The sequence below is a fragment of the Poecilia reticulata genome, chromosome 20 (genome assembly GCF_904066995.2).
Source record: "Poecilia reticulata chromosome 20, P_reticulata-male-v2, whole genome shotgun sequence".
Taxonomy (NCBI): domain Eukaryota; kingdom Metazoa; phylum Chordata; class Actinopteri; order Cyprinodontiformes; family Poeciliidae; genus Poecilia; species Poecilia reticulata.
This window is the reverse complement of record NC_088849.1, coordinates 10,672,306-10,693,135: the sequence shown is the minus strand read 5'-3', so window position 1 is coordinate 10,693,135 and position 20,830 is coordinate 10,672,306. Positions and strand designations below refer to the sequence as shown.

The following is a 20,830-nucleotide window of genomic DNA, read 5'->3' as shown; positions in this document are numbered from 1 at the left end:
TTCCCTTTGCTGCCCATTTTTGTTTATTGGAATCAGTTGTTGATATCTGTCAGCCCACATCTGGTTCAGGTCTGCATGCATCCGCAGAACCAGAACCAGAACCAAACATGGAGAAGCAGCATTCTTTTTTTGCTCCTCTAATCTTTAGCAAGCTTCCAGAAAACTGCAAAACAGCCAAAAACACTGAATTCCCTTAAATCAAGGCGACAAAGCCACCTGTCTAGCTTTACCTTTTGATTAATAACTGGAACGTTGATCAATAATATATTTGCTGTGTATTTGAAGATGATTATGCTCTTGATCATTCTGATGCCACAGCGTTGGACAAAATGTAACATCTGTTGCTTGTTCACGTTCGGCTTCCATAAATTTTTATCTTTCTCGATTCCGAGCCAGCAGACATGGCTGATCTCTTAAACTGTTTGCTGTTGCTCATAAATGAAATCATAAAATACAGCACAAAATAACGACACAAAGTTTGGCTCAGATACATTAAATACAGGCAGACATCCCTCTGAAAAAAGCCTCTCGTATTTGATTTGGGTGATTTATTTAATAGGCTCATAGTTCACATAAACATAAAAAGACACATGATGCAAAACAACAACATATGATAATTTTGAAAAAAAAAAAAAAAAAAACACTTGTGGCAGCGTTTGGTAGCCAGTAGCGTACTGCGATGGCAGAAGGATGTGACGACATACAATCAGTCGGTTCTGGGAGCCGCACAGATGACACTTAAACTTATATTTCATAACTTTTCTTTACATCATTTTGTACATACTGTTGTACTATGGTGGTAAATATACAACTTTGTTAGCACCAAAAGGAGGGTTCTCGTAAAAACAAAACAAAAAAAAAGACGGTTGGCGACTAACAATAATAATAATAATAATATTATAATAATAATAATTTGTAATGAACATATATTTTAAAAACAGTCGGCTGAATGGGGTGAGGAAACTCTAAGTGCCACTCTGACAAAAACAAACAGTTGTTTGCTGATAAATAAATCATAATCAATGAAAGCACAAACGCTAATAAAGGAAGAACCTTCCATCACACTGGCTGAATGTGCGAGCTCTGGCACACTCGGAGTGTGTGAGAGAGAGGTGTTAATTGCTGTGCTAATTAGGTCCTGATTGTATTGCTCTTGTTTTGCACTTGCAGGTGATTAAAATTTCAACACAGCACATTATTTGGCACTGTTAACAGGTGCCAAGCTCAGCACACAGCCCAGACACACACACACACACACGCACACACAGAAAAAGAAGTGATCGCTCCCATTCACACATATCCGCAATCACACACATTTATTAATGTAGCTTCAGAGGGTTATCATGAGGTCTGCTGCTTTCGTTTTAAATATGATTGCACTTGATTAGATAAAAAAAAAAAAGTAAGTAATTAAAAACTAGAGTAGGTGAAATTAACTGAACTTCTTCAAATGAAAGATGGTGAAAGATGGGACTTATTCCAGACCACATAAAAAGAGTTGTAGCATTTTCCAAAAAACAAAACAACAACAAAACATCATATTTTGTCTTATTTAATTAATTGTGCAGTATATCATCACCCACACACATAAGAAGCATTTATTGGGGTTGGTATTTTTGCGTTTTAGAGGCGCCACATTTGTTTCAGTTTGTACAACTTTCTTGAATGATGCTGGTAATATAAAGATATTATTCTTTAATTCAGAGAGAAATTCTGCAATTTTCATCATCCAAATGTAAAATTTTAGGTTATTTTATTGCCCCTTAAACAAAAAAAAAATATTTACAGACCTTATTTCTTTCTAATTTCCACATATTTTCAAATGTGGGAAAAAAAAACCATCACAGCTATGATAAAAATATTAGAATAAGGGACATGCATAAATGTACAATTAAACTCTTTTTTGTGTGTTTTTGTAAGACTGACTACTTTGAAACTATGTAATCATGTATGCAATGTTGAAACTGGATTTAAAAAGCCTTATAGTTTGACCAAATTTGCATATTTTTTTTCACCCATTTCACAATATAAAATCTAATTAGGGTGGGATGAAAACAAACAAACAAAAAAAACATAAGTGTGAGAGAACCTTCTCAAGGAGCAACAGTGTCATCACTGGCGATGTGTTTTGTATTTCATAGGCTGAGCTGCAGTCTCCGTTAAGGCGGTTGTGTCTCTGTGGGTTTATATTGACATAAAGCCTGGGAAAATCTGCACCTGTTCTGAACATCCGAATCATTTGGTGATCTATAAGCTAGAGGCTCAGCATTTTCGCTGAGCTTCTTTCTGTATGCCTGTCCTTCTTTCTTTCTTTTTTTCCCCCTTCCCTCTTTATTTCTGTTTCCCTTTCTGATGATAGATTTCGCGCTTGCACAAGTGGATAGATGAACTAGCTGTGATGCAGACTGATTCAAAAAAAAAAAAAAAAATCTGAATTTGCAAATGACATTTCTTTGCTGTAAAGGTCGGCCTAAAGCAACGACTTCCATCTCTGTGAACAGAAGAGTTACTCACACAAGAAAACCTTCCAGGGGCCACAAATCCCCAGAACCTCAGAGTCACTCTGTTTTAGTCACCATTTATCAAAGTGTGTCACCTCCTCCATCACTTAGCCCGTGGAATTTAACAAAGTCAGTGCAGCTTCAACTTTTATTAACTTTCATGTTTTATGTAGCCGTTATTGATTGAGCTCTGACACAATAAACAATCTCTGAACATGTTACGCGGAGAATATGGCCATAAAATATGTGGATATGTGGCAACGAGTACAGTAAATATGCTGCAGGAGTGATCATTTTTAATTACTAAGTGGGAGGACTCTCACGGAGGAATCGATAAGAAGGCCGTGGCGTTAGGTACATCAAATTAACTATCCTCTTAAATATCCTCTTCTCATTGACGGCGGGTCTTTGAATGCATGTGTGTGTTGTGTTTTAGCAGGGGATGAAACCATGCTTTGTTTATACGTTTCATTAACACTTTAAATACTGTAATCCTTCAGGCCACAAACATGATTATTAGCTTTAGGGTGGCCAAGCCCTTTTGGTTTTAATGAGCAATAATACTAACAAGCAAATGCTTAGAAAATAAATGGTTCTTTTTTGTTTTTTTTGTTTTTTTTTTTGCTTTAATTTGTGTGCCGGTAAAAGGAAAAGAAAAAAGTCTCGTGGCAGAAAAATTGCAAACATGAATTAATTGACAGCAAACACAATGAATATGTCAAAGTGGTGGTTTTTAGTACAGCAATGTCTGATGAGCAGGCAACCCTGTTTTACCATTTAGTGCAAGTGCAGACAAACCAAAACGTCTTGACCAGCTGCTTCAAGTGGTATAGTTTTAAATTGCACAAAACGTACTCAGGTAGACAGTCAATGCAACATGTAGGTGGAAGGAAGTAAGTAGCTCAGATGTTTTTCCACAAAATATCTGTGCATCAATTGCTTTTCTAGGAAAAAAATAAATAAATATAAAAAAAAAGGTGGGAAATGCTCCCCTATCTTTTATTGATGAGATATATTCCGATCTACCAGTTTGTATTGATTAGGTACAATGTTTTTGGCGCTTTATGACAGACAGCAAACCAGCTTCAGCAAAAAAAAAAAGAAAAAAAGTGTGATGTTGTTGCTTTGATAAAGAGTTCTGTAAGCCAAGCAGACATGGCTGCAGGACATGTGTGAGAAAAATGACAGAACTGTTGCATATGAGTTTGAAATGATTTTTACTCTCGACAAATCTTGGGATTTTTCTTAAGATTTAGTTTAGTATATCTTAAGAAAAGATTTACTTTTCCTAAGAAAAGTAAATCTTTTCTTAAAGATTTACTTTAAGTTGAATTACAAGATTCAACTGTAATTCCAGTTGAATCTTGTAATTCAACTGGAATTACAAGATTTTGACATGATCAGTGACAAACATCTATTCAGCTAAATGCAATGGAATTTAAAAAAAAGGAAGAAAAAAAAAGATAATGGTCATTGCATGGTAGTGGCTTTGTTTTGTCTAAATTTACCATCGTCAGTAACTTCAATTGAGGACAAGAAAGTGACAAAAGTTGAATCAAGCTTGTTTCAGTAAAAATAACTTTTGTACATTCTGTACAGTTCATTTGGGGTTGTGATAAAGTATAAACTATTTATCTCGTTAGACATTCTACCAGGAAAAGCGTTGGTTGTTTGTAATGCTTCCTGATGCTGAAAACTGTTTTTTTTTTTTCTTTTCCTTTTTTGTCACTTTAACAAATTTTAACTTGGTTTAATTAAGTAATTTTTGTGATGTAAAAACAAAACTCAAAACATATTTATTGCTGCTCTACACAAGCTTTTAATTTATCTAGAGCTATGTACATACAGAACAAATAGTTCCAATGAGCTGACAAATCCTGTTGTAGTAAGCCTGCACTTCATGAGACTGAAGTAGAAAAATGTCACTGGCTGCTCCGCCTGATAGGGTTGCTGTTTGTATTGCATGTAAAGCTCTGGCATCTAACACAAGCCAACAATTTATAGAAATATTAGCTTTTAATCTCTGTCACTCTGCGTGCCAAGAATGAAAAGTTGACACCAAATTAAGGAACTCCAACAACAATATTTATGACTCTATAACACAGAGGATGTGTGATTTGGTTTTTACCGCGACTTTACGGGTAAGTAAAGTCTTTCATGTCCATGAATTTATCATAATAATTTTATTGGGAATAGTAACAATGCCTATCCTTATAAGGATTCATAAATCCACAGTGATGGTCGAGATGCTAATATTGAAGACGCATTTCAGACTCACCAGCCCTCAGTTAGAAAAATACGCATGATGACAATATAATACAAAATAATATCTTCTTTTTGGCTGGAACAACAGCCACAAATTTCAACCTCAATAAATCCCAGAGTTGCTAGAACAACATTGTTTGATGTCTGTCCATATGTAAGGCACCACATTTACTAAAAAATAAAAGCAGCGCTTTGTTCCTTTAAGAATGCCAGTTCACTAATTTAAGATCTCGAATTGTCCTCTGGGAAAAAAACAAAATGTACGTTTATTTCTGGTTATTTGCACTGCAAAGCAGAGCTAGGTAGCTAGCAGCTAACGACAAAAGTAGTATTAGAAATGGCTGTGCTTACCATCAATCATCAATGTCTACATCTACGTCTACTATCTAGTTGCAACATAGATTCTGGACAAACAGCCATATTTGCCATGGTATTGCACATTTCTAAGAAAGAGGCCAGGATTCTACACGACTGTCCTCCATGCGGCTTGTTGACAAAACCCTTTTACTTTTAAATCAGTCTAAACGGGAAACCAACACCTCCTTAAACAGAACACCATCATTGTCTAATAATGACTCCTTTGCCTGAGCATGGGGGGGTTTTCTATTTGCAATCCGATCAGTAAATTGGACACAATTATGCAACCCTTCACTCACAATGCGGATATGGTAACTGTAGATGAATCTGCTCCATAAATGGGGATGTCAACATCACATCACACTTTCTCTCTCATATACACGCGCACACGCACACACACACCCCCACACACACACACAAAGCATTGAAGTAATCATCACAAACTCCCATCTTCACTTCTCCTGTTCAACCCATCCCATCATTATCCACCATCTGATATTCGTTCTCCTTTATTCAATCTAAAAGGTTGAGTTTCCCCTGATTGGGCCCCGAATAATACCAATGTGATTTATGAGCTTTTTTTTTTTTTACTGTTTTTTCCACCTGTGTTGTCACTGCCGAAGCACAGCTTCTGGTTTCATCCCACCACTGGTTTTTGAAGGTATCATTTCTCTTGACTGGAAAAGGCCCCTGTTGAGTTGTCAGGCTCATTGCTCAAGGTGTGAGCTGGGTTTCAGGAGGGCCCGTGCTGACACATTCATAAATATGACACCTTGTTTTGTCCTTCTGGCGTCTTTTTGGTTGGCGATGGCCTTTGAATTGGAAACAGGTAAGCTAATAGGGCTGCGTCTGATTCATGGGAACTGTGGGCTTTGGGAGAAGGCATGGTGGCCCTCGGGCGACACATGACAGGCAGATAATGACTGTATAGCTGTCAAGTCAAGGATACCTGTCTGCTGGTAAATACAGATTTGCCTTTTTGACATCATTTTTCCACCTCCTGGAAGATCAACGAATGCTGTCTTCAGTCTGTTTTAGACTAGCACCCAGACACATTCTCTCTTTTTCTTTCCCACACACACAAACACACACACACACACACACACACACACACACACGCACGCACGCACAGGAACAAGAACAAAGGCAGCCTAAATGTATGCGCTTCTAATTTTGATTTTCTGCATCATCCAGCGCTCTTATATAAAGGTGTATGTTTGGGGCTCCACGGACAGAGTTAATATGTTTCTGTTGTAGCCAGACATAAAAGATAGGGAGAGTGTGTATGTTTCTGCACATATAAGTGAGTGTGTCTATGCATGAGTGTGTCTGACTAGCTGGCTGGCTGAGGCCTGTGTTTTGCGTGTTGCCCCAGGGAATGCAGGTGAAAGCAATCTTGGTCCGTGAAAGCCGACGAGATGCGCATTTCTGCCCAGAGAGCTGGCAAGCTGATGTTTTTTTTTTTTTTTTTTTGATAGACTCAAACCTTGACATCAGTTCCCACCTCGAAACCCCATCATGCGTGCAGGACCACAGCACTGGTCAGTTATATCTCAGGCAACAACCAAAAAAATCACCCCCTTTTTATTTCCAAAAGATAATTTAGGCAAAAAAGTAAATGGCCTATGTCAATTTTTGCCAAAATTGACAAAGGCTTATATAATGTCAATATATGTCAATATATAATGTCAATAAGTATTGACATTATATATTGTCAATATAATGTCTATATTGACAGAAAAAGGAGTCTTGATAATTGAAGACAGAACTCTGCAACTGGTAATAGTTGATAGTAGGGCTGAAACAATTAATCAGATTAATTGTTCTGAATTATTTATATAATAGTCACGTTAGAAATCGATCAATTGTTAACTGAGGTATACAGACTCTAAACCTGGCTATTTGCTGAAGGAGCAACACCCTGGGAACAACAGTTAAGACAAAATTGCAGAAAAGAAAATATTTTGCATTTAAGATGAAAAACCTTCTTAAAGTCAGTAAATATGTTCCCAGAACTCCTCTGGTGGCACTTTTAGCTTCTTCTGGTTCAAAATCTGAAAAGAAGAAAAAAAAAATCTTCTATTACTATAAAATTATTAATTGGTTAATCCAAAAAATAGTAATCAGATCAGCTCCACACTGTAGTGATAAGTCAAGCAGAAAAGATAGATTTTTTTTCCCTCATATTGATGATAAGAAATATTGTGTCTTAAGAGCACAAGATTTATTACACGTCTAATGCCTGATACTGTAACTAAATTATGTGTAAGTTATTACTTCTAAAATGAAATTTAGAATCTGATACATAACACTTTGATGGTATAGATATTTGTATGTGGGCTTTATCTCAATTTACAGAAGACTTTCTTTCACAGGATGTGCTGGAGAATATTCACACACAGGCACACAAACCCCTGTATGTGTGAAACACTGGCACTTATGGCAGTTTATTATAGAGTGGCATGGCCAGTGAGCAGGACTAAACAGATTACAATCTGAATGCTGCCACTGTTTGCACAGCTGCCACAGTCTCTCTCTTTAATCTACAAGCAAGCAAACAAAACAAAAAAAAATTGCCTCAGCATAACCATTCTTCTCATGCAACAAGTTAATTTTAGAAGAATGTACATCTGTGTTGCATAGTATATGAATGAAAAATATTTTTTTGAATCTATTATTAGCCCTCGTACTCAATAAGCATTTCGGCAAAAAAGTTTTGGAGCGACTATTTTAATTTGAACGTAAACTGAGGGAATGTTTGTATTTCAAAACTTTTAATGAATGCGTTAATAGAGTTCAGACAGGGAGACAACCTGAGATGCTTTAAGCCTGAGCAGTCAGTCAGTCACTCACCTTGCCGGCCAGCCAATCATGCGATATCCGCCTCTCGAGCTGGCCCGCTAGCTAAAATGGAAATGTGCGTCAGTGCCAGCAGTTGGAGACTGTTGGGGGACTTAGCCATCACGCTGTTGAGATAAAGTAGTAGGTCTAAGCCTTGCCTGGTGGAATGACATATCCCCCACCTTCCCTTTTCTGTACAATCACTATAATATTGTGTTTCTATGCTGGGCCGGTAACCTTTGATTAAATTAGTCCTGTATTGCCTGGGTCCTTTTCTAAACTGTAGGCACTGGAGAGCTACTTAACAGACCCTGTCCCTTGGAGGGAAGAAACAGCTTGAGCTTACAAGTGTACGGCCACAGAAATATCAAACCCTTTCTCTCTCTCGTTTCTTTCTTTCCATCCCTCCCTCCTGCTTCCTCCTTCCTGCCTCCTTCTCTCTCTCCACTTATAGCCCTTTGCCCTCTCTCCTCGTCTCTCCCGAAGTTGCTCCCTTTCTGGCCCCCGTGCGCGCGCGCGTCCGCGAGTCGATCCATCAAAGTCTGTCACTCTCCAGGTGAGGTTTACATTATGAGATCTCAAAGAGAGAGCCTTAAAATGACATTTTCTTGTTGTTATATTTCAAATCGGTGAACTATTGGCGCCGGGCGCTGACTGACGGGCTTAATGAACAGATCAAAAATGCATTTGGTTCAGGGAAGTGGGATTAATGTGGGCAAAAGAAAAAAGAGACATGGCATTGGTCAAATGTCAGTCAGTTTCCAGCATTGGTTAAATGAAATGGCACTTTTCCTCCACATATGCTGCATTATTTACTAAACCATATTTTCCTCAAAGGCACCGTTGCCTTCCTCTCTAACTTGTATGACTTAAGAAAATACACCTTTTTTTTGTCTGTAAATCCCAGAATTATCCATACCCCCATGCCAATTTGAAAATCTGCTTGTATTTTTCTTTAAAAAGAAATGGTATGTTGATAAATACTTATAGCCTTACCAATAACCAGTAGAAAAATCAGCCATAGTTGGTCAAAAATTGTGCGGGGCCTCAAGAAGAATTGGATTTGGGGCCCCTTTTCCAGTGTTTAGATACATATTTGGGGAAATCTGGGTAGTAATAAGGGGCATGATTGAAAGCAGAGAGAGAAGAAGAAGTCAAACTCTTGAAATGTAGGGTTTTTCAGGCAAATTCATCTTGTTTCAGGAAGAATAAAAGAAAAGAAAAAACCTTCTGAGTGACTCATCTGCGTGAGAAAACTTTGTGTGCATAAGAATGCTGAAGATATACTTCCGCATCACTGATTAGATGTGTGTTTGCATATGTGATAATGGGTGTGGTGTGAAATCAAAAACTAGGCAGGGAAAATGTCAACTTCAACGGCGTTATCTCAGAGCAAAATGAATCGTCTTGTCAAACCGCCTTTGTTATAAACACCATCCAGGCATAATGAGTGACAAATGTCAGGCATTTAAATTTTGATAAGAAATAAAAAGACACAGATGATAAATTCCAGTGAACACTTTCTCAGAGAAATGTGAAATCTTTGGAACCTGAAAAGCTACCTACTTTTGGAGAATGATTTATAGCCTAACTCTAAGAAAGGATTTTCCATAACGTTTCTACAGGAAATTTCTGCATACTTAAAAAAAGGAAAAAACAAAACAAAAAAAAAAAAAACGACAGCCAACAACTTCTCACCTATATCTGTGTCACACAACAGTTGCTTTTGCAGGTGTGTCCGTGTGATCCGGTGTGTTCGCACCAGGAACGAGTATGGCGAGATGAGGCTATACGCTCTGCCCACACGTCTCTCCCCGGGGAGAAGCGCATACACCTGAGTCCACACATCCGCATACAAACATGCCCACGGAGGCTCGCCTTTCTCTCGTCTCATATTTCGCGTCGGTGGGCATTTAGATTGTGGACATGGGATACCGCAACACGACAGGGTGGAGCGGGCTCTTCCTACGAGGTGACATCACGGCGCACAAGGAGATGTGCTGCGTGTGTAAATGTTCCTGTGTCCGCGTGTATCCGTGTCTGTTTCCATCCCCACGCTTTTTCACACATGTCAACACACAAAAGCCACATGGGAGGCCATTGAGAGCTGCAGCAGCTGTGGAATATGTTATTCAAATGGCGTGTGACTGCCTGCGTGTGCGTGCGTGCGTGCGTGCGCGCGCGCGTTTGTGTCGCAGCATTAATACGCGCATGTGTGCTTGTGTTATCATCTCTGCTTGTAAGAATAAACGGCACTGATGTGTCTCTGCGGGGAGCTTATGGAGAATCACTTACCTCTCTGAATTTACTGTGGCATTGCAACGAGTGACTCAGTGATTTTATGTATGCCGCAGACGGGAAAGGAACATTAAGTAGATTCACATGCCGCAGCTCCTGAAAATTGTAATTACGGTGGTCTCGCGTCACACAATGGGGACGTGTGAAAAGCAGCTAATGCCTATTTTCAGATTTGTCCCTGCTAGCTGGCTCCCCCACACCTTTCTGCCCGCAATTCAAAACTAGCAGCACAATTGTATTTCCACTATGAATTGGACGTAGTGGTTAATAGCAGCGGAAACCTTGGTTCTGGCACACGCACTGGACACGATGAAATGATGATGAAATTCACCTCCAAACCATTGTCCAACAAAGTGTAAAAGTGTGATATCATGCAATGTAATTACACTTCCAGTTTCGAAGTTTTTTATGCACATTCTGTTCAAGAAGCGTGGATTTTTAATTTTTTTTTTTCTGTTTAAAAAATTCCGCATAACTTGTAGGTACATTTGCCACAATTCGCTTTTTGTTTCTTGCTGCAATAAGATAGTGTATGCATTAATTTGCACCTCCTAGGATGTGTGTGTGTGCGTGTGTGTGTGTGTGTGTGTGGATGGTTGGCTTCCTAGCCTGTGTCTAGCCTTTGCTGCACAGTCCAGGGCTCTGCAGCTGCCCCGGGGCAACCATTGTCCCCGGTCTCCACAGCCCAGTGGCCACAGATGTTCCCCGTTTGATACCGTGCTCCTCTCTTACACACACACACACACACATGCGTGCATGCACACCCTACTTCGATGAATGTGTGGGTGGCCAAGCGGGGCGCCCTGTTGCGTGCCACACTCGCACATCATTGGCCGCCCCGGTCCCTACACGTGACGCAGAGGAGGAGGTGGGTGGGGTGGGGGGAAGCTATCGCGTCTACAGTTTTAATCCTGCCACCGTGCATAATGGAACAGAAGTAGCCCCAAGTGGAGAACGAGGCTTTGCATGAGGTGGTGTTCCTAAATGGATCATGGGAAGACCGAGTGTGAGAAGATAGAAGGAGAGCACACGGTGGAGAGATGTTGCTCAAAGCACCTCAAGGGACGGAAGAGGACTTTGGAGGGGAAAGCTGACATTTGTCCTTCGTTTCCCTTCCGTGCCTGTCTCAGTTTGTGTGTGTGTGTTTTCGTATAGGTGTACACTGGTTGCAAAGCACGAAAAGGCATTAATTTTGAGACACAGATCCATAAACAGACCATCCGAATCAACTGCAACGATGAATTTGTCTGATGTTTAGATGTTTTTCTACATCCTTTCTTCCACCACTTAGAGAATCACTTCAACTCAATGAACAAACCTGAAAAGTTTTTGGTCGAGAAAGTACTTTTTAAAAAATTTTTTATTTAATAAAACTTTCACTGTGTAGCATTTGACTCAAATGCTCCAGCTGTTAACTTAAAAATGAAGCTGCATTAAAAGTGTACCCTACTGTTTTTACTACCTTACATGAGTAAAATATAAGAGAAACACTTAATATTTTTCACTTTGCTGCAGCGGACTGGCTCTCTGTCCAGGGTTGCGCCCCGCCTCCCGCCTGATGACTCCAGCCGCTCTTGTGACCCTGAAAGGACAAACGTGTTAGGTAATGGATGGATGGTTGAGCTTTGTTACTAAAGTCTAAAAAGACATGCCCAGTACTTAACATAGTTTCTGATGAATTTGTCATGGAGGTTTAGTTTTAACCAGTTAAACAGCTCACATTCTTTGTTTGCCGTCCCTTTGCAATCAGATAAAAGCGCAGCAGTTTCTTTGAAGGTATACAATTTGCAACATTTTCTAAAGAAACATAGTTAAGTGATGGGTCATAATGGGTTGGGGATCTTGGCACGCAAAGAAGGCTTTCGCTGACGAGTTTATCTGACACGGTGGATACGGAACTCACAGTACAAGTTGTTTCTTGAAAATTCGCATGCTCACCTTATCACAAAATTGTAGAAAACGGACAAGAGATGAACAGCGGTGAGCGTGCAGTACACGTTGCGACAGAAGCAAAAGCACCGCCATTTGCTCTGGCTCTGAAATGCCGCCTCGATTTAATCAAAATCCCGCACAGGAAGAACGCTTAAGTTGCTTAATCAAAGATCAGCCTGCTCTGTATAAATAATAGAGCAGAGGACTGAAATGGAGTTTTACTTATTTAAGACTACACTTTTTGTCCTCATATACTTTTAGAATATATTGGATCTGGCAAAAGTAGGGGTTGAAACCAAAAAAGCCTCAGAGAGCCCATTCACATTTACATTACCCTGGGCAAGTATTGATGTCCCTTAAACATGATCACATTTTTGTATTTGTAATCTTCTACATCACATACCTCAACATTTTATTTTTGTTTTAGAGATAAACACAAAGTAGCCCATAACTGCATAGAGCAAGGAAAATGATACATTGCATTTGTATTCAGTCAGCTTTACTTTAGTACATGTAAATATATATATCAATTGCAACCAATTGTTTCAGAAGTGATATAATTAGTAAATAAAGTCATATGTCATTTAATCTGAGCCTAACTGCAATTATTCTGTGAAGATTTTGGAGAACATGAGGGAACAGATGGCAAAAATACCATTGAGTAAAGTTGTGAAAAAATTTAAAGCAGGACTATAATAAAAACAATACCCAAAATGTTGAGCACCTCTCAGAGGTCTCGTTAATCCGTCATCCAAAAATACGACTCGTGCCCATGTCTGTCCACCTTAACAGACACTAAAACTGAACTTTTTGGCATCAAGTCCTTAATTACATGTGTCACAAAAAAAAAACCCTAATTCTGCTGAATGTGTCATCTCCACGGAGATACTTGGTGGTGACAGCATCATTCAGTTGTGAATCCTTTATTCACTGTTAGCTAATCGGAGATTGTGTCTGTCTACTACATCAAATTACATTATAGCACAATGAACATTTAGCTATGAACAATTTTTTTCTTTTATGTTACAGCAGAGTGATTCGTCGTCGTATTGTGGGAAATTCAGTGCGCGGATCGAAGAACTGGATCACAGGACGACTATGTGGGATCCTCCTTTAGATTTACGGTTGCTCTTAAACACGGCCTGCACTCTGTTGGCAAGCACCTGGTTTGAACAGTAAAATGTATTTCTTTGCAAATCTGCTCCAAGTTTCAGTTACCTTTCAGGGATGATTGACAGGACGGGCCTGCCACCTGTTTTACTGCAGCACCTGACTAACAGGAGCCCCCCACCCCCTTTTTTTTTTTTTTTTTTTGCACACACACACACACACACACACACGCACACACACACACCCACACACACACACACACACACACACCTACACACACACACACATGCACACGCACACACACACACCCATGCACACACACACACACACACACATAAACATATAACTCTAGCTGTCAGATTATGTACACACCTCAACCTTCCCACACCCTTATTCCATTCCTAATTCCCCTCACCAGCCACTCAACGGCTCCCAGAGAGAAACAGAGGATACCTCAAAACATCACACCTGAATTCCCCAAGGGCAACGTGGCTCGAAAAAAAAAAAGAATCTGAGGAAGGCTTGAATTCCTCTCTTTTGGCTCTTTACCAACAACTTCGTCATATATTTTTGGAATGTGACCCCAGAGGTCAACCTCTTGTTTAAGATAATCATGACAAAAAATTGTTTCCAACTTAGCTGTCTAAAACAAGGCGGTTAATGTGTTAAATTACAGAGTTTTCATAAAATTTGTTGCTATTTTTAAGACAGTGACCTACATCTTGCCTGAATCCCATCAAAAACACTGCCTTTGCACTGCATGGTTCAACTCGACAAAGGTTTTTTTTTTTGTTGTTGTTTTTTTAAGACTGTCTTTAACATAATCTCTGAGGCACAGCTTTAACATATGCACCAGCCTCATTTAAATTATAAATGTGCATTTTCCTAGGGTTAATATCAACAACTTGAGTTTCAGACATAAGGTTTTATCTCTTAATTCCTTTTGACACAAAACCCAAAAGAGAGGAATTGAGAGGGAAATCAAATATTGTGTAAAAAAGCATGTCTGGTCATGGCATTTCAGGACTATGATCTAGGAACCTTAAGACAAAACATGCAGCCGTTACACAGGATTACCGAAGAGAACCTGGGCAAACAATAACCTGCGCTAATACACTAGGAGAGAGATTTAGACGGCGACGGTGACAAAGGACATGTGTGGTGTGAAGATAGGCAGGCATCCGCTAATTAGCTCGGTAAGAACAGCCTATTGTCATAGCTGCAGAATGACTACACCTCAATCAAGCCTCACTTGTAGATGGCTGCAGACCGGGCTCGGTGTGTCTGGGCTATTGTTGAGCTAAATGCTATTAACTTTTAAGCCGAGCGACACATAAAAGTGAAGCTGGTGTAAATTACAATTCCCCTGCACATAATCCACTTGCTGATGGAAGACATTACAGCGGCCTTGTGTCTTGACAACAGATTATAGCGACAGCTTTAGCCTACCCCACTTGCAAAAAAAAAAAAAAAAAGGGGAAGCCACAGGATTTCTGTCTTTATCCGACCCATGCCTTCTTCATCTTCTTTCTCTCCCTCCCTTTTCCACTCCCTCCTTTCTCTGTACTCTCCTGATCTCGCAGTAGTATTCACTATGTGCCAATGGTTCATGCCTGCAGGGGGGCCACCAAATCCATTATCAGGTAGGACAACAGTTTCCACACTGTTTCACTTGCACTGTATGCTGTATGGAGGGAGGAAGGCATCGAGAAAAGGAAGAGATGGATGGAGAAGGAGGGGGGGAGCTGAGGCAAAGCTAGCTTTTCAAACCCGATTATGAGCCAATTGAAACAGATATTAAAAACAAAAAAGTAATAGTTGCAAATGAGAAGGTTGTTTTATTGTAGAGCACTGTCTTGATGACGACAACAACAAAAAAATCATATTTCTTGAACTTTTTCAAATTTTGTCATTTTTGAATCTCAACATTACAAGTATTTTTTTAGGACTTCACATGATGGAACTTGACAGAAAGAAAATGCTCATTGAAAGCCAAATAAAACACATTTTACTTCCAATTAAAATCTGGTAAGCGTGACATGCACCTTTGCTTCCAATTCAGTGGATTCTACTTTGAGCTTTATCATTTCACTGTTTCTGTAGGAACGTTATCCTGTTGGAAGATGTATACAGCATTTCTTCCAGTACTGGGGTTTTATTTGCGCCATTCCTCCGCCCATCAGGACTGACCAGCATTTCCATCTCTGATGAAAACTTAATGTGAATCTGCATGTCTTGATTGCCTGTCAGTTTGTTGCTGTTACAAGTGATTTTCCCCATCGTGGGACTACAATGGACATTTTTATTCTATTCCATTCTATTAAAAAAATATACTTCGACCATGACACCACCGTCCTTCACCATGGGGATCATGTTTTCAGGGATGTAAACCGTAGGTTTTTCTTCACGCATAACATTTACATGTAGGCCACAAAGTGAGATTTTAGGCCTATCTGACCCAGTCCACACTTTCCACAAATGGGAGACATTACTGCCTTCCTTCAAAAGCAGTTTTCTTCTTGCCTCTCGTTTATAAAGCCAGCCGTTGTGGAGTACAAAACGAAAACTGATTCAATAGATTCTCACATTTAAGCTGTGGATTTTTGCTGCTTATTCAGAGTTGCCATGGGCCTCTTGGCTACTTGTCTTATTAATGCTGCGTTATCCATTTACTTAGGTTGAACAACTTGTCTTGGAAGGTTTGCAGTTGTGCTATATTTTCTTTGTTTTCAGCTGATGGATTGAACAGTTCTTCCTGAGATATCCAATGCTTGCATTAATATGTATTGGAAGCATGGCTGAACAGGTTCCTTCCTGCCATTGCCAAACTACAGGCAGACTTCAGTTCTAAAACAGCCCAAACAACGAAATCGTTCACAACTTCTGTTCGCTGATTGGCCTGGAGAAATCCAGGTCAGTGGAGAAACCATACATGAAGCACTGAAGGACTTCTCATTTCTTTACTTAGTCTAAAAAACAACTTAAGGGTTTGGGGTTTTAACAGGACTAAATGTGAATAAAGGTCATGTGTTGTGAATACCTTCACAACGCAACAAATACATGGATACTGTATAAATAATGTATCTGGGTCTTTAATAAAGAGAACACACAAGAAGGGTTAATGCGTATCTTCTGTCTACAACTGAATGTTCTCACCGCAGTTTCAGCTTTAAGTTAATTATTGGTGTAGCATGAAGTAATAAATCACGGAGACAAGTCAGCACAAAAAGTCAAAGAGACTCAAGTTTCTTTGAGTGTGTGTAATTCATTCTGACACCTGAGCAGCTCCACATGCTACCTGCATGACTTCAGAGAAGAGACCCAATGAAGCATAATTAGTGTCAAACTGTTGTGCCTTTCATGCCAGGAACTGGATGTCAGAGGACGTAACAATGTTTGGAAGAAGGGGTTTGGACAGCTCGGTGGATAAAGGTAAAACAGCTCCCCGGCTTATTCCAGGTGCATGTCACTGCGCAAGGAAGACGAGCAAAGCGGATACCGATGGCTGAGTTGCACTTGGTTGTTGTTGTTGTTGTTGTGTTGGCTCCGCAGTGAGCCGTGCACGCTGAGATACCAACCAGGTACCGGGAAACCGGGGCACCACCGGCAACTGGCAACATTTACCGCCACTCACAAATATGCACATGCACAAACATTATACACACTAAGCAGACAAAACTAAAGGCCAAATGTAGCTGTAGCGATGGCCAGTGTGCCAGTCTGAGCGTGAGTGTGTCTAATTCACGACTAATGCTGTCTACCCTCCAGGTCCGCTGTCCTTGGCCGCCTGCCACTCTCTGAGTACTCACTACGCTCCTTTTAAAAGCCTTTCAAGGAAAAGTTCAGGGGCATAAAGCAACACAGAAAAACACATATGAAGAGAAAGAGGGGGAAAAAAAGCTCAGTTAGCATATAAATATAGCTAACTATATAGCTAAAATAGTTAGGTTCCTCTAAATCTATTATGCTAAAAACAAGGACTGTGTCTGTTTATAACCTAGGCCTTTAGGCAATAAGGCCTAACCTGAAATTTACCACCTCTGACCCCTAACCTTTGACATGCTCACTCGCACTTTTGCTGCTGAATAATATTTCCTGCAACATAATTCTGAGGTCAACGTAGCTTGAACGAATTCTGTTTTGTCGCTCCGCGCCGTTCGTTTTCTTGACGCCGCAGCTGAAGCTTTCACTTTTTATCCACGCGTTGTTATAAAAATGAGATCTAGATGTGAGCACTGCTTGAGGCCCTCGGGGCCCTCCGGCTTAGTGACATTGTGCTAGAGGCTTTTGCTTATGAAACCTGATGCCTGGAGGGAAGCTTACAGATAATCGGGTTGGGCCATCCGGATGGGGTGGGGGTAGGAGGTTATGGAAGTCAAAACACAGTAAACCAACCAGTCAGGCCTGCGCGCCTGGTTCCTGTGTAGTGCTTTTACTGTGAAGAAGCCTCACTGTTTAACTCCTGATTTTCTATCAGTCGGTCTCTAAGTAGCCTGACCAAAACAATGTCAATTGTACATTTTTACATAATTGTACTGAAGGGTAACGTTTATATATATATATATAAAAATCTACTCTGCTGTCTTCCTCCTTCTTTGGTTTTGCTCTCTCAAGTAACCCATAACAAGCACACTTATTGTTTGGGTCGCACTGTCATCACATTCACCCCTTCAGGTATAAAGTTGTAATGATGAAGTGAAAGCATTTTCTAAGACATTGTAAATGCAACGCTTCAGGATACAGAATAAATACATTCCTGAGATAACAAATATTTTTTATTATGTGAATGTGAGTCTGATTTGTAAACATTTTTCTTCAAGTCTTTTAAACTTAGTCACGAGATAGTGACAAGGTTCAGTGCATTTTAATGGAACTAAATATGATAGACCAACACAAAACTGTGACGGTTTTCACATTTTTTTTCCAAGTTTTTTCTACGTATAACTGCCCCTGTGACACTAAATAAAATTAGTTGCAATGGAATAGTTGAGATCAAACCATTGTCAAATATTAGAAAAAAGTCCTGTGTAATTTTAGAGCTTACACCAAATAATTGGTGGGGGGGGGGAGTACTTGAGATATTTTGCACAGAATTATGAGCCAGATGCTATTTTGGGTTGTATTTTTCACAGTTTATTAAAATACACTAATGCTTACAGTTGCAACATGACAAAATTTGAACAAGCACACGGTGTGCAAATGCTTTCGTGAGACACGGCGTGTGCACACGGGAGATCATTTTAAATCTTCAAAAAAAAAAAAAAGAAACATCTAATTTCATTGATAAATATTGTACCAACACGAACTGTCATGTTATGTCATTTTTTTGAAGATAAAGAATTAAAGCTGTGTTTTTGGAGGTTAGTGAACACACTTGTCTATGTGTTTTCCTATGAACTTATGTAAGTAAGTGGAAATGCCTGCTCACATGAGCAGATATGAAGCAAGACAGATGAGGATGACAGATGTGAGTTCATTTGTGCATGGGTGTATAAATGTGTAACAGGACCGCGTGTGTGTGTGTGTGTGTGTGTGTGTGTGTGTGTGTGTGTGTGTGTGTGTGTGTGTGTGTGTGTGTGTGTGTGTGTGTGTGTGTGTGTGTGTGGATTCATGTGGGCATGACAGAAAAAAAAAAAAACGTTGAAGAGACATGGGAGCACAGTGACGGCTCTTTGAGTTTCATCAGTCTCCCCATCACTGCCTTCATCTCTCCTTCCCTCCTCCTTTCCTAAAGGCACAAACTCTGCCAGTTGTCACCTTAGAGTATTGCAGGCCTGCTGAAGCACTCCACTCCTCGGGAGGAGAATGTCAGCCCAGGCTCGGGGCAGTTTTGACAAACAGAGTATATATTGATACATGATAAAGTATGCTAGAAATCACCCGACTGCTGAGGGCTACTATAGTTTTAATATCATCATTTGAATTAACAAGCATTCTGTGGAGAAATAATGAGCTTTCATTATTCAGAACATCATCCTTACCCCGGCGGAGACTCGCAGGGCTATTAGTGCTTGAGAACTTAATGAAAAGAAGATAAAGAAGGTTTGAGATAAAAGTTTGAATGGCCACACTCAGTAACCAGAGTTAAAATTTAATGTGGCCCCAGCGGATGACGGATGAGCTTCTTATCTGGGGCCTGGGGAACGGGTAGACAGGGGATCCGCTTTGGAAGGTGCCACTCTGGGGGAGGTGAGGGATGGGTATTCGTCTTGCTTTTTCTGACAGGCCCTGTGTGGCGTGCCAACCAGGGTGTGACTGAACACCACTTTTGGAGGGTTCTGTGCCCAGACGGCTGCATTTTTTGCATTACCATAATGAGACATTTGAAGATATGTATAGGAAACAGTAAATTATCTTGGGTCTGGTTTGCAAAACATTCCGCCACACTTTACATCCCATTGCTCAGCTTGAGCACGGGTTACATAATAATGACTAGTTATTGGAAAAAAAAAAAATATATATATATATATTAATTTTTTTATTTTATAAATAAGTATTTCCCGTGTATTTCTTTTTTTTAATTTATTTTATTTTATATATATATATATATATATATAATTTTGGTACAAAAATGAAAAGTCTTAACAGATCTTATGTAACAAACAAGGCGGCAAAATTAGACAAGGAATTTTTTGGTCATAATTAATTTTGCAAGTCAATAATGACCAAAAAAATGTGACTAAAAACAAAATAAATAATACAAAAATTATTTAATGTGAAAGTAAAAGATGCTTTCTAGAAAATAATGACTATTAAATAATAATAAAGAAAAAACATTAAACACAGCAGAATCGATTGTATAAACATTCACCGTCTTTAGAGTGAATTACCTAATTCATCAGAGGTCCAGCCAGTTGGTGCTCGTAGTGTCACATTGAGTGGAATGGGGCTCGCCTGAGCGCAGCGGGTGTGACATCTGTGTCTGGAAGATCCATTTTAATGGTTCATCAATATTCCTGGCTACCATTACAGCATGAAAACGCTCCAGTCAAATAAAAAAAAAAAAATGTAATTGAAATGTATAAGTCAGAGGATGGATACAAAAAAATCTCATACAAAACTAAAATACAAGCTTCAAATTTGCAGTAAATAAGATATACTACATAAAAAATAGCTTCATCATAAATTCTCACCACTATGACTATGTGGAGCAGCAGGGCATTTTTTTTATTTTCCAGGGCTTTAGTGAGGCCTTTTCTTCAAATCCAACTACTTTGTTGTTCCACACTTACCTTCTTTCCCGTGTATTTCTTTAAATGCAATGCTATGAGTTGTCAAGACATAGAAACCAAAGTCAAACATGTTTTCTCCACCTTTAACTAAGCTAATAACACTTATGTGCTGTGCATCAGTAAGTGTATGGCGTAAAATTATCTATTTGCATCATAAAATAGAAGTATAACTGCACCCTGATGCACTGGAAAAGTATAACTGTACACATAAAAAAAAAAAAAAAAAAACACAAGTTACAAAAGGCATCAGCAGCCACTCATGGAGTCCCTCTGCTTGATGCTGTGTTTGTCCCA

General features: G+C 39.5%; 2 long non-coding RNA genes across 2 annotated transcripts; one reads left to right on the top strand and one right to left on the bottom strand.

The window, feature by feature from the left end:
- Positions 1–2,906: 2,906 nt before the first annotated feature.
- Positions 2,907–9,784, bottom strand: LOC108165702 (uncharacterized). Its single transcript, XR_014085388.1, has 2 exons — positions 7,977–9,784; positions 2,907–7,177 (listed from the first exon to the last, which is right to left on the bottom strand). It is a non-coding gene; the product is annotated as an uncharacterized LOC108165702 (long non-coding RNA).
- Positions 9,785–9,848: 64 nt separating this feature from the next.
- Positions 9,849–13,522, top strand: LOC108165701 (uncharacterized). The gene is made up of 3 exons (XR_001776026.2): positions 9,849–9,936; positions 11,778–11,865; positions 13,224–13,522. It is a non-coding gene; the product is annotated as an uncharacterized LOC108165701 (long non-coding RNA).
- Positions 13,523–20,830: the final 7,308 nt, after the last annotated feature.